This window comes from Schistocerca cancellata, chromosome 3, assembly GCF_023864275.1.
Source record: "Schistocerca cancellata isolate TAMUIC-IGC-003103 chromosome 3, iqSchCanc2.1, whole genome shotgun sequence".
Lineage (NCBI taxonomy): Eukaryota > Metazoa > Arthropoda > Insecta > Orthoptera > Acrididae > Schistocerca > Schistocerca cancellata.
This window is the reverse complement of record NC_064628.1, coordinates 955,810,791-955,823,971: the sequence shown is the minus strand read 5'-3', so window position 1 is coordinate 955,823,971 and position 13,181 is coordinate 955,810,791. Positions and strand designations below refer to the sequence as shown.

At 45.0% G+C, this 13,181-nt stretch overlaps 1 pseudogene; it reads right to left on the bottom strand.

Moving 5' to 3' along the window:
* Positions 1–10,298: 10,298 nt before the first annotated feature.
* Positions 10,299–10,416, bottom strand: LOC126177559 (5S ribosomal RNA; annotated as a pseudogene).
* Positions 10,417–13,181: the final 2,765 nt, after the last annotated feature.

Sequence of the window (13,181 nt, the reverse complement as noted above, 5' to 3'; positions counted from 1 at the left end):
ATTAAAAAGTGGATCGCTCGGAGACGTTTACATGGAGCGTCCAAAGAGACATTTCACTTTTCCACAAGTTTTTCTGGTCTCCGTGATCGTTGTCTACCGTGAACGTCATATGACCGTACTGTAACCCCCGAGAAACCTGTGACTAAAAACAGAGAGCGAAACGGAAACAAGCTGCTAAAGCCGTCCTCACACGGGAAGCGTTTCTCATTGCGAAGCACGCCACACGTGGTGACCGTCGTGCTTGCAGCGCGCTCGGAAACCACCTCCGTACGTTTCACGGAACGTGACGTGCTCCACACCGTGATTTACGACCGCAGTGCTCTCGAGTGGCAGTTCCCGCCTGCGATTGTCGTGTAAGTCGCACAGTTTCCTTACAATAGCGGACGCGGGTAAAACAGCATCGTTAAGGGGCTCCGGAAAGGCTCAGAATCATGAAAAGTTCAATTTTTATTTTTTTGCGTTTTCTGAATCTGCAGACTATTACCTTTTAATAGATATATAATTTATTCAATTCCGAAGACTACAACTATTTTTTTTGAAATGTGTTCTACATGGGCGTGACCCACTGTGGCGCCGTTAAACTGCTGTCAAATGGTGTTATTATTAACGTCCGTGTTCATCAGGTACATTTTAGTGATGCGAGATAAAGTATGTGTTGTGGCTAACCTGTGATGGTTCAATATATATCGCTGGTGTGATTGTCGATTGTTTCATGTTTACTCTGTCGTTATCTTGAAAATATTCGTAATTAATTCTGTTTCTTGAGTCTCTGTTTTGTTCAAGTATAATAATGAGTAAAAGTTAAGTTATTAGAAATCCTCTGAAGGCTTTTAAGAAAAGGAGAAATGTTGGAAAGCCAAATACGGGAATGAAGATAGGTTCTAACATGGTACGAGCGATGCTTGCTTTAGACAAGGAACGCCTTCGGGCTGCAGACAGGGCTGTAAAGAGTCTAGAAATACAAGCAAGAGTAAACAGGAAGAGGAACAAGAGGAAGCTGGAGGAGGAGTTTGCAGAGGATGAAGATAATCCATCCTATGGACCTGGAATGCACTAAAAAGTTAATCCAATCTTTGTCGCTCGGTTCCCAAAACTTTTATTTTCTCATACTAATTACATGATTTCTAAGGATCTTCCAAACATATTTGTTTCAAACTTTCAGTAAATGTTACACAGTACCTTCTGCATAATTTAACAAGCCTTTTTCCAAAAAACTGTATATTTTTGAATATATAAATAAAAAATTGCAAAAAAATGTTGTGAATTTTCATTGCAATTGAAAAAAAAATCATCTTTAATAACTGAACTAAAATTTTGTAAAATCCCTGTGTTAAGTTGTAGCCCATATTCCAATAAATAATGTGTAAAAAGTTCGACTTCCTACCTCAAATACTTTGTGAGGAAAGATGTAATTTATAAGCGTTATTTTAACATTGCAAGTATAGGGCGTTCCGGAGCCCCTTAACTCTGTAAACTGTCGAAGAAGAACGGAGGAAACGGTGAAGAAGATTCTACAGCCGTTATTGGCTCGAACAGCGAATTCTTGGTAGGAGGGCACTACATACACTGCGGTGACAAAAGTCGTCGTGTACCTCCTAATACAGGCGTGGTGCAGCAGCTCGCCGTGGCGTCGACTCGGCAAGTCGCTGGAAGTCCCCTGCAGGAGAACTGAACTCTGCTCCCTCCACAGCCTCCATAACAACTGCGAAACTGTCGCTGGCGCAGGATTTTGACCAGGAACTGACCTCTCGAATACGTCGCGTAACGCAATTCGTGACGGGCGATCTGGGTGGCGGAATCCTTCACTCGAACTGTGCAGAATGTCCTTCAAAACAATTGCGAACAGTTGCTGCACATTGACACGGCGCATTGTCATCCGTAAAAATTCCATCGTTCTTTGCATCATGAAGTCCACGAATGGCTGCAAATGGTCTCCGAGGATCCGAACATAACGATTTACAATCAGTGATCGGTTCAGTTGGACCAGAGGACCGAGATCATTCCATGTAAACACAGCCAACGCCATTACGGATCTTCGCCAGCTCCCAGAGTGCCTCGTTGACAGCTTGGGTCCGTGGCTTCGAGGGGCCTGCGCCACACCCCAACCCTACCATCAGCTCTTACCAGCTGAAATCGGGACTCGTCTCTCGAGGCCACGATTTTCCAGTCGTCTAGGATCCGACTGATACAGTTACGAGTCTACATCTACATCCACATCCATACTCCGCAAGCCACCTGACGGTGTGTGGCGGAGGGTGCCATGAGTACCTCTATCGGTTCTCCCTTCTATTCCAGTCTCCTATTGTTCGTGGTAAGAAGGATTGTCGGTATGCCTCTGTGTGGGCTCTAATCTCTCTGATTTTATCCTCATGGTCTCTTCGTGAGATATACGTAGGAGGGAGCAATATACTGCTTGACTCTTCGGTGAAGGTATGTTCTCGAAACTTTGACAAAAGCCCGTACCGAGCTACTGAGCGTCTCTCCTGCACAGTCTTCCACTGGAGTTTATCTATCATCTCCGTAACGCTTTCGCGATTACTAAATGGTCCTGTAACGAAGCGCGCTGCTCTCCGTTGGATCTTCTCTACCTCTTCTATCAACGCTATCTGGTACGGATCCCACACTGCTGAGCAGTATTCAAGCAGTGGGCGAACAAGCGTACTGTAACCTACTTCCTTTGTTTTCGGATTGCATTTCCTTAGGATTCTTCCAATGAATCTCAGTCTGGCATCTGCTTTACCGACGATCAACATTATATGATCATTCCATTTTAAATCACTCCTAATGCGTACTCCCAGATAATTTATGGTATTAACTGCTTCCAGTTGCTGACCTGCTATTTTGTAGCTAAATGATAAAGGATCTATCTTTCTGTGTATTCGCAGCACATTACACTTGTCTACATTGAGATTCAATTGCCATTCCCTGCACCATGCGTCAACTCGCTGCAGATCCTCCTGCATTTCAGTACAATTTTGCATTGTTAAAACCTCTCGATATACCACAGCAGCATCCGCAAAAAGCCTCAGTGAACTTCCGATGTCATCCACCAGGTCATTTATGTATATTGTGAATAGCAACGGTCCTATGACACTCCCCTGCGGCACACCTGAAATCACTCTTACTTCGGAAGACTTCTCTCCATTGAGAATGACATGCTGCGTCCTGTTATCTAGGAACTCCTCAATCCAATCACACAATTGATCTGATAGTCCATGTGCTCTTACTTTGTTCATTAAACGACTGTGGGGAACTGTATCGAACGCTTTGCGGAAGTCAAGAAACACGGCATCTATCTGTGAACCCGTGTCTATGGCCCTCTGAGTCTCGTGGACGAATAGCGCGAGCTGGGTTTCACATGACCGTCTTTTTCGAAACCCATGCTGATTCCTACAGAGTAGATTTCTAGTCTCCAGAAAAGTCATCATACTCGAACACAATACGTGTTCCAAAATTCTACAACTGATCGACGTTAGAGGTATAGGTCTATAGTCCAGCAGAGGCGCTTCGGGCGATGTCGTGCTGTTAGCTAAGGCAGTCGCTTCGGTCGTCTGCGGCCACAGCCCTTTCACGCCACATTTCGCCGCACTGCTCTACAGGATACGTTCGACATGCGTTCCACATTGATTTCTGCGCTTATTTCACGCAGTGTTGCTTGTCTGTTAGCACTGACAACTCTCGGCGGTTAAGAGAAGGCCGTCGGCCACTCCTTGCGCGTGGTGAGAAGTAATGCCTCAAATTTGGTATCCTCTATGCACTCTTGATACAGTGATTCTCGGAATATTGGATTTCCTAACGATATCCGAAAGGGAATGTCCCATGCGTCTATCTCCAACTACCGTTCCGCGTTGAGAGTCACTTCGGACTCCTTTCCACATGAATCACCAGAGCACAAATGACAGCTCTGCAAATACACTGGCCGTTTATACACTCCTGGAAATTGAAATAAGAACACCATGAATTCATTGTCCCAGGGAGGGGAAACTTTATTGACACATTCCTGGGGTCAGATACATCACATGATCACACTGACAGAACCACAGGCACATAGACACAGGCAACAGAGCATGCACAATGTCGGCACTAGTACAGTGTATATCCACCTTTCGCAGCAATGCAGGCTGCTATTCTCCCATGGAGACGATCGTAGAGATGCTGGATGTAGTCCTGTGGAACGGCTTGCCATGCCATTTCCACCTGGCGCCTCAGTTGGACCAGCGTTCGTGCTGGACGTGCAGACCGCGTGAGACGACGCTTCATCCAGTCCCAAACATGCTCAATGGGGGACAGATCCGGAGATCTTGCTGGCCAGGGTAGTTGACTTACACCTTCTAGAGCACGTTGGGTGGCACAGGATACATGCGGACGTGCATTGTCCTGTTGGAACAGCAAGTTGCCTTGCCGGTCTAGGAATGGTAGAACGATGGGTTCGATGACGGTTTGGATGTACCGTGCACTATTCAGTGTCCCCTCGACGATTACCAGTGGTGTAAGGCCAGTGTAGGAGATCGCTCCCCACACCATGATGCCGGGTGTTGGCCCTGTGTGCCTCGGTCGTATGCAGTCCTGATTGTGGCGCTCACCTGCACGGCGCCAAACACGCATACGACCATCATTGGCCCCAAGGCAGAAGCGACTCTCATCGCTGAAGACGACACGTCTCCATTCGTCCCTCCATTCACGCCTGTCGCGACACCACTGGAGGCGGGCTGCACGATGTTGGGGCGTGAGCGGAAGACGGCCTAACGGTGTGCGGGACCGTAGCCCACCTTCATGGAGACGGTTGCGAATGGTCCTCGCCGATACCCCAGGAGCAACAGTGTCCCTAATTTGCTGGGAAGTGGCGCTGCGGTCCCCTACGGCACTGCGTAGGATCCTACGGTCTTGGCGTGCATCCGTGCGTCGCTGCGGTCCGGTCCCAGGTCGACGGGCACGTGCACCTTCCGCCGACCACTGGCGACAACATCGATGTACTGTGGAGACCTCACGCCCCACCTGTTGAGCAATTCGGCGGTACGTCCACCCGGCCTCCCGCATGCCCACTATACGCCCTCGCTCAAAGTCCGTCAACTGCACATACGGTTCACGTCCACGCTGTCGCGGCATGCTACCAGTGTTGAAGACTGCAATGGAGCTCCGTATGTCACGGCAAACTGGCTGACACCGACGGCGGCGGTGCACACATGCTGCGCAGCTAGCGCCATTCGACGGCCAACACCGCGGTTCCTGGTGTGTCTGCTGTGCCGTGCGTGTGATCATTGCTTGTACAGCCCTCTCGCCGTGTCCGGAACAAGTATGGTGGGTCTGACACACCGGTGTCAATGTGTTCTTTTTTCCATTTCCAGGAGTGTATCTTGTCTACGCCATAACACCGCAATCTGTATACATGCATGTCGCTACCCAATGACTTTTGTCACTCAGTGTAGGCTAGATAAGGACATGAGACACATAGTAGCAGTAGTCATTCGTTAACTCAATTTAATCTTCGCTACATTTCCGATATAGCTTAAAGTATAATGTCCACACATTTTATAAATATGTGTGATTGTATGTGTGTATGTGTTTGCTTCCCACATCTTCTCCGAAACCACTGGACCGATCTGAATGAAACATTTGTACACATATCGCTTAGTGTCAGACAACACTCACCGTGGGAGTAAGAACTTTCTGCCTATCGTGGTGCAGCAGACATGACGTCACAAAAAAAGAAATGCATGAAAATCTGCGGCACTGTGCATGACGTTTAAATATATTACTTCTTCCATACTAATTCTATTCGCACCATATTTTGCTGACTGTATCCATATATGCTGCTGACTATGCCTACACAATGTTATCATTATATGACACGCAGATCATGAAATAAGACGTCAAAAATACTCAGATAGTTAAAAAAATCCCGCATTACACAGAAAGTTTTAATACATTTATTGTTTACCACTAAGACAATACTGCAGTCGAGTCTAACAAATCCCTGACGCCTGAAAGCGCTTTTGACAGCTTTCAACTACGAATAGCAACCGGTTGTGGGCGAAGACAACAGCCGTCCGTGGAGCTGTGAAGTAACCGTTGCCATAGAGACGTTTAGAAAATCGTTTTGTAGACATATTGAGCAGCTCTGCCCAGCGCAGAGAAACTGTTTCATTATTTTTAAGGTGTTGTCACAAATACACGAAAATGAAATATTTTCTAGATTACACGGTAAACGCTGCTCATTTTATACTTTCTTTTCTAGAAGAAGATTGACAAATAAATACCCAGGCAATGCTTGGTCTGTCAGCTAGTATAAAACAAAGTATATATTCTCAATATTACGTTCACTGACATGATCTGAAGTAACCAACTTTATCACAGGGATTTCAACGTCGGGATTGGTTCTGGAATTTCATTTGAATGGAAGAGAACATTTTTCGACGTTGCTCAGCATCACTGAAAAAGATGTTTACTAGCAACATACAAACATGAGGCATTCCATAAAACTGAGGGACAGGTATACATATTCTGCACGAACTTTCATAACAGCAAAAACTGCCGGTGTGCAGCTTGTATTTACTTTCAGACATAGATTTCTAGCCACTGGGGAAACATTCCTGTTGTTGTCCTATGGAACGAGAATTGCATGAAATACATTATTTGTTATAAATAACATCGACTATTACAGATAATACTTCTGCTTAGTAAGAAAGGCCCAGAATCCTTTACAAAACAAAAGATCAAACACAAAACTTTGAAGGGGCTCGATGTGAAACCGCTGCTTTCTCTTTACAGCTCACGACACTATCAACAACACTAACGCTTGGCTAAGGCTGTAGCGTCTCCGTATAGGCTACACACTGTTTAAGGACAGTATCTACAAATGTCAATATTCGATATTGAACTTTGACAAATTGTTCCAGAGCGATGCACTTTTGGTAAATCATCATTGTGCCGTACCAGTGAAACGGCATTCTTTCGTACCAAGTACTCTGCAATAAAGAAACACCATGTATGGTGTTTAATTCCATACAGTATGGCTGCTCACAAGTTGTGGTCGTGACATAGAAACGGTGCAGCACCTCACTGGCCACGCCCGTCTCCACGAGACAGAAAGCTGACACGCCACAGCCCTCGTTTCACGCATCGCAGTGTAATGGAACGTGAAATTCCTCAGTGTGCCGTTACCAGCTCCTCGCCTACATGCTTTTTCACGTCCAGTGAGAGGCCGGCTTAAGGTAGAGGTCGCAGGTCACAGCTGACCTGCGACGGACCAGTGCTGACGGAACCGATGCGGGGGAAGGCAGGCACTCAGCCGGGGGCCATCCAGTCACCTACCCTCCTACTAAACCACTCCACTAGGCATTACTGACCACTCACGTTCAGTTACTGTGTGACTCACCACTTGTCTAAATTATAGGCCTGGTTTTGATGAGTCAGTGGCAACGTACACACCGTCGTACTCTGGTCCAATCTCTCCTGTCCCCGTTTTTTGTACGAACGTCAGAGTCACGTGATGACTTGTACAAGGCCGACTTACTCTCGCCATTACATGATACGCTTAGAGGATCTAACACTCGATTCGTACTGTGGTCAATGTTTACAGATTTTGAAAAGGGAAGTCTGTCACTAGATCGTCCGCATCACCCTAGTTAATCATTTACATCAGTATGATGTGCGTAGAGAAACAAATGACTTCAACAGACTGCAGTAAACACAACAGGTAAAGCAGAACTCATGGACGGAATCTCAGATTCTTTTGGAATAAAGGCAGGGGTAATGGAAGATGATGGGTGGTATAAGACCACGAAAATGTATAGAAAGAAGTTGCTGGAATAAATATAAAAACAAAAAGTGAACTAAATGATATCAAGTGCCTCGCTTTCGGAGATGACGTAGCAATAATTCACAGGACTGCCACTGAAGTCGGACACGTCCTAGACCCAGACAAGTTTCACGAGATCACTATGTAGGACTTTCTTCCCATCTTCTCTTGCAGCCTCAACGTTCAGAAGAGGAAGAGACTGCCACTTAGAGAAGTAAATGGGATAGTGTAGTGATTCCCTTCACAAAAAGGAAGGAGTTTAAAAGTAGCATATATTCCAAGTAGCTGCCTTTAATCGAGCAATGACACGTAATGACTATAAACTGCTACAACAGCTATCCACCCCTCTAAACTTGTGCTTTCGCCGCATCTAGTGTGGCATCAGTGGCACATTTATTTAAGTTAACAGTAACATTAACGTTACAGATAATGTGCTGTAAAGCCGCTTTGAAAATCTTGGTGCGATAAAAAGGATGCAAATGTTGGCCATTAAATGGCCGTTAGGTTTCCGAACAGCTCGTGCCTTGTGTACAACAACATGTGTTTTCCGTTTTCGGCTTCGTCTTACAATGTGTAGCCAACTGTGTGAGGAGGCAGGCCGGGACAGTTCTGACTCAGAGGACAACACAACCCCTTTCCCCCAAACCCTCTGTTGTTCAAGAACAGAGGGCTACAGTTCTCTAATCCTCCTATTGTTCTGGAACAAAAGGCATTTATTCTAAAATCACTTTGTTGTTCTGTTAACAGCTTTTCCGTATCCTCCGCCTTCTCCCTCCATTCTTCTGGATCGAAGGGTAGCGCCACTCGACATCTCTTCTCTGGGTTTCCCAGTTCTGGAAAGAAAAGTATTGTGTCCCAGGGACACCCCATGTCCCTCTCCTCTGCCTTAGGCAATTGCCCTAGAATAAAATCGTGGGAACTTAAAAAACCGAAGTAGCCAGGGTTGTCCCTCAGGTCTATGATATTACCGTGGAAATAAAGCAGTTGTCCTAAGAGTAAAAGGGCAGGAAATTTAAAAAAATTGTAGATGAGACATTATCATGCTGATGAGAAATTACGAGTTCAGTTCAAATTAGTTTCAAATTCAGTCCAAATTCAATTCAATTCAATCCCAATTCAAATCAGTCCAGTTCAGATTCACATCAATTTATTTCAATCTAAATTCTAATCAAACAGAATACAATTCAGTTCAGATTCCATTCAACTAAATTCAAAAGTCGGGACTCCACTTCTCCTATTTTTAAAGCTGTTGATAGCCCATGTGTCCAAAATTGGCCCTCAGAAGTTTAAACAATTCCCGTCTGATGTTAACATGTAATCCCCCCCTGAGGACACAGATTGTCATCCTAAGCTTGGATCTGACTTGTCGTAACTTTCAGTCCACTTTTGATATGTTTAAACAACATCCTCCAGCACCTGTCTGCATCAAAATTTAAACAAATTCTCCCCTCCCCCTCCCACATCGTAGTTACCCAAAGGTTGAAATAGTGAGATATTAAAAACTCCCTATCCTAAGTTGAAAATGGTGAAATTCAAAACATTCACTCATCCTAAACTTTAAATTGTGCGAAATTGACTTACTCTAAGTTTAAAATGATGGGAAGCCTTCTTCTTGTCAGAACCAGCCTACTTGACCTAACTTTAAAAACCATGGTAGGAAAACACTTTTCACTGTTATGTGTAGAAGACCACGACGAGAAGGGGGTGACTGCGTCATTATTTAAGTACATTCCACAAGATGTTGGAGAGACCCCAACACCGTCACGTGCGCCAGTCAACAGCCGCACCGGAACGCCGCTGGCCCCGAGAACAACTGGTCGCTAATCGCTGTTCACTGCGCCACAGCCCACGGCTACCACCCAGATGCCGACAGCCTCTGGCAGCGGCTCAGTGCCACAGCATCAATCAGCAGTGTGGACAGCTGTTTGTCACCTGTTGCACTGTACAGCAAGTGTGCCGACCACTTCAGCTCGCAGCAGTGCGTCGTGTTGTGCTGCAGGCTGGACGTCCTCAGCTACCACCGCGACTGAAGCCAGTGTACTGCATTCCAGTCTCCGCTCACGTTCACCCGGAACAGTACTCTCACGATGTCTTTCCGTGGTGTGCTGCGGTGTGCGAGACCATATGGAATCGTACCCTCACCCGTTACTCCGTTTACAAGTAGAGTAAGGGCATTCTTGTCACAAAACATTACCCTGAAAGTTTACAGAACATACAGCTGCTACGACGATTTAACAATATCCTACAGCCTTTAGACCCATATTGTAAAGTAAAATCAAAACTAAAACTAAACTCCTCCTGAACAGGCCATGAAGGCCCAACTGTACCGACCGGCCGCCATGTCATCCTCAGACCACAGGCGTCACTGGATGCAGATATGGAGCGGCATGTGGTCAGCACACCGCTCTCCCGGCCGTATGTCAGTTTCCGAGACCGGAGCCGCTACTACTCAATCAAGTAGCTCCTCAGTTTGCCTCACAAGGGCTGAGTGCACCCCGTTTGCCAACAGCGCTCGGCAGACCGAATGGTCACCCATCCAAGTGGTGGCCCAGCCCAACAGCGATTAACTTCGGTGATCTGACGGGAACCGGTGTTATCACTGCGGCAGGGCCGTTGGCTAAAGTAAAATCAGCTGTACGGTATTACACAGATCTGCTGGAGAAGCGCCGTGCTGAGTGGACGAGCGGTTTGAGGAGCCATGTTACGGATTGCGCCGTCCCTCCCCTCCCCCCCCCCCCCCCCCCCCCCGCCGCCGGAGGTTCGAGTCCTCCCTAGGGCATGCATGTGTGTGTTGTTCTTGGCATAAGTTAGTTTAAATAGTCTAGGGACCGATGACTCAGCAGTTTGGTCTCTCTGGAATTCACACACATTTGAACATTTGTTGGAGAAGCACACGCAAGTGCAGTATATATATTAGACCTTTCCGTGACAACATAGACGAAGCTACTTAGCAGAGAACACTTAAGGAAGCGCGGAACTGTTCTCCATTCACTTCGTTTTCGAGTAAAATACGAAAGGGAATGACTAGCACTGATATAGACGCTACACACCACATGTGCTCTATAAAGGCCTGCAGAGTATACATAGTAGCTCTTCTAAGGTTTGTAGCTTAGCAGAACCAGAGGGAAAGTCTGTTGGAATTACACGACAATTTCACTTGTTTAGCGGTGTGTTAAACTCAAGTCATCCCACTCACAAACGGAAAGGAATCTAGTATTCAGGCTAGCACCGTAATTTTTAAGCAGTTGCTCACGTGAATTATACCGGTTTTACATTGTACGTGGGCAGATGCGTAATGTATGTGGTACAGGCCCACCTGCAGAAGTAGAAATATGAGCTCCAAAATAAAATGTATAACCTATCAGTTAGTAATATCACCCTGCCTATCTAACCCACGTTAATTTAGGAAAGTATTTGACCCATTTCTGAGAAAAACTATTTGATGCAAGACGTTAATATTTTTACTGTATGTTACATGTTGCTAAGAGAGTCAACTGTACTAAAATCTACTTTATCAATTTTATAGTTTTTAAGAAATACTTATTTTAATTTATTAACAAAAATATTAAGTTTTTTCTGCAGAAAATATTTTTTTTGACCTTCCTTATGGGGAAATATTAGTGAATGTAATACCAGAGGTGGCTTTTTATGTTATGCAGAGCCTCTGCAAATTTCATTCATATATCTATGATAGTTTCTGATATAATGTGGCATATGTACTGAAAATTTTAGTTTGTGGGAAATTGACTTTAAAGAAAAAGCTTTTGAAATTTGTTACTTACAGTTGCCGGCCGAAGTGGCCGTGCGGTTAAAGGCGCTGCAGTCTGGAACCGCAAGACCGCTACGGTCGCAGGTTCGAATCCTGCCTCGGGCATGGATGTTTGTGATGTCCTTAGGTTAGTTAGGTTTAACTAGTTCTAAGTTCTAGGGGACTAATGACCTCAGCAGTTGAGTCCCATAGTGCTCAGAGCCATTTGAACCATTTTTACTTACAGTTAATTAAAACTATCCTGCTGCATATGATGGCCATTCTTAGGTCTCTAGCAGGGCTTCCAGCTTCTTTTTCACCTTCCTGGGAGTTTGTCTTGCTTTCTTGGCCATATTAGATGCAGACTTGTCTGCATCGGCTATCCTCATTTAATCGTAATGTTGCAGCCCAGTGATCACTTTTCACCAGGATTAATTCCCAGCTTTTTCAGTACCCAGCATTTTCCAATATTACCACACTTTAATGTAATAACAGCATCATGAACTCCTACTTTCATTATATGCATGCCTACAAATACAGTCTAGAAAAGCGGTTCCAAATTATGCTGTTGAAACATTCAAATGGAGACATTTCCTTAGAAGGTCAGGATGAGCCAAGTCTCTGAAAAAAGGTTTAATTGCTGTAATAACAGCAGCAGGAAAAGAATGCTGTTGAGAATAAGATTCTCCAGTTGCCTGAGCCCTATTGTATTTGCACTACGAATTTTCTCCTGATGGACACAAGCAATGACATGGCTTATCATCAGTAGAGGACTTATGGAACAATATGGCCCAAACATCTCTCTTCATTGCCTCCAGATTTTCTTTATTTTTCCTAATTGCCTGCCCATCATATACGTGCAAGTTTTCTATTTCAGATTTAGTTAACCGACCCTGTCCGGTCAACAGTTTTCCATGTTCTAATTTTTTTCCTCTCATATCAACAGTTAGTTTCCTAAGCCTTGTTTCTAAACGTTTTTGAACATGGCCTACACATTATATTTTGCTAATAATGGCAGCTCCATATGGCTTAGAGTTCACAACATTGTTGTATGCCTTAGTGCTACCATCGCCCAAATATTTGGTGTACCGTACGCCTCTTGTTTCTACGGAGCGATGAAACATTTGTTGTACTCCATGAACTTCCATACCACCACTTGTTCCTCTAAAATTAGCCACACAGTTGGGTTCTTTATGTTCATTGACTTTACAACATTTGCAATATTTAGACATTACCTCTACATCCAACACTTTACTGGTGTCTAAACTCATGGCAGTCACTACTCCACTCGAAGAAGTATGTCCTCTTTTCTGCCGACTTCCATCAAGTGCAACTGCAATATCGGAAATTCCATCATTTTCTTCCAGTGCTTCCCTAGCAGCCAGTTTCATGCTTTCCTCACTGACCTCACATACAGCTATCTCTAATATTGCAGTCAGTTTTTCAAATTTATTTGGTGGTTGATGTAAGTTCATCACTGAACAAAATGTTCTCCCTGCAGCCATGCCCTTGTCAATGGATCGTAAGGCATAAACTAATCTAGTGTTGATTTCATAAGGGCCACTTGCATCTGGTTTTGAAGAACTTTGGCCCGCATCTCGTGGTCGTGCGGTAGCGTTCTCGCTTCCCACACCC